Source organism: Cebus imitator, unplaced genomic scaffold (genome assembly GCF_001604975.1).
Source record: "Cebus imitator isolate Cc_AM_T3 unplaced genomic scaffold, Cebus_imitator-1.0 Scaffold61, whole genome shotgun sequence".
Taxonomy (NCBI): Eukaryota; Metazoa; Chordata; class Mammalia; order Primates; family Cebidae; genus Cebus; species Cebus imitator.
The window spans coordinates 1839943-1841287 of NW_016107376.1; the positions used below are offsets into that span (position 1 = coordinate 1839943).

Here is a 1345-nt window from a genome sequence, read left to right on the forward strand (position 1 = left end):
TTTGAGATGGAGTTTCACTCTTGTTGCCCAGGCTGCAGTGCAATGGCGTGATCTTGGCTCACTGCAACCTCTGTCTCCCGGGTTCAAGTGATTCTGCTTCGTGTGCCACCATGCCCAGCTAATTTTGTATTTTTGGTATTGACAGGGTTTCTCCATGTTGGTCAGGCTGGTCTCGAACCTGTGACCTCAGCTGATCTGCCTGCCTCTGTTTCCCAAAGTGCTGGGATTGCCCATGTGAGCTACTGCGCCCAGCTAGGAGCAGAAGTCTCTAAAAAAAAGTTTGTAAAAGTTCACCTTAGTTTTTTCATACTGTTAATAATATGCATAGGCCTTTGAATTAGTTGGCCGCTACAGTTAGGATGATAATAACAAGTGAAAAAACATCTTGATTTTATTAGGACTGTTATTTATATCCTTTGGGATCTTTTTGTCTTATATGTAGGATATTTCTTAAAATTTTATTAATTCCATGTTAAGGCATGAAGAAAGCCTATGGAAGAGTTTCCAAATGATACTGTTGTAATTATTCATTTGTATGTACCCAGCATGTACTGAGTACTAGTATGTGTTGAGCACTAGTATGTACAGAGCAGCAGTGAATCAAACAGACAAAATCCCCATCCTCATGGTGTTTATACGACCTCTTAGAATCAGTGCAAATAGATACTGACCACACGCAAATTAATAGTAAAAGATGAAAGTCAACGAGAATAAAATTTTCACGTTTTCTAGACTTTTACAATACTTGATATGCCAAATTTGTTTTCTAACTTGGAGCTCAGTATTTTTATCTTAAATTACTACTCCACAGGAAGATATGAATTCATTTGCAACAGAAAACCTTAATAGATTTTATTACTTAGTTTTAAACAAGTTTAAATGTTTGCATAGTCTAAAATACTTGTGTATTTTTAAAGGGAATGTTTCATAAAAGACAATGAGGTAGCAGAATTGATTAAATGATTTCTCTGTGTCATCAAAATATTTCAAAAATAATTTTCTGGCTTAGTGAAATGTATCTGTAGTCCAAGACTGGTAATTATCTAAAACAATTAGCTGTTTTGAGAACAAATACATTCTACTAAAAATAAGTTGATTTTTATATTTAGTTCTCCAAACATTTTATCCTAATGTTCTTTTACTCTAAAAAATTGCTGTAAAAGATCACTGCTGTGCTGAGGAGAGCTGGGACATATTTAAACTAAGTACTATTACCCAGCAGCATTTTAAAAGGCGGCATTGCTGTGTGGGAAGAACTTAATTGATGCCATACAGTATAAGGTGGTAACATTAAGTTTTCTGAATAGAATTAATACAGTTTTTTTTTTTTTTTTTTTTTTTTTTT

The 1345-nt window shown here is 34.2% G+C and overlaps 1 protein-coding gene across 10 annotated transcripts in view; it reads right to left on the reverse strand.

Moving 5' to 3' along the window:
- Positions 1 to 1345, reverse strand: part of CACNB2 (calcium voltage-gated channel auxiliary subunit beta 2) — a 391501-nt gene that overhangs the window by 81881 nt on the left and 308275 nt on the right. The gene's annotated exons all lie outside the window — the stretch shown is intronic.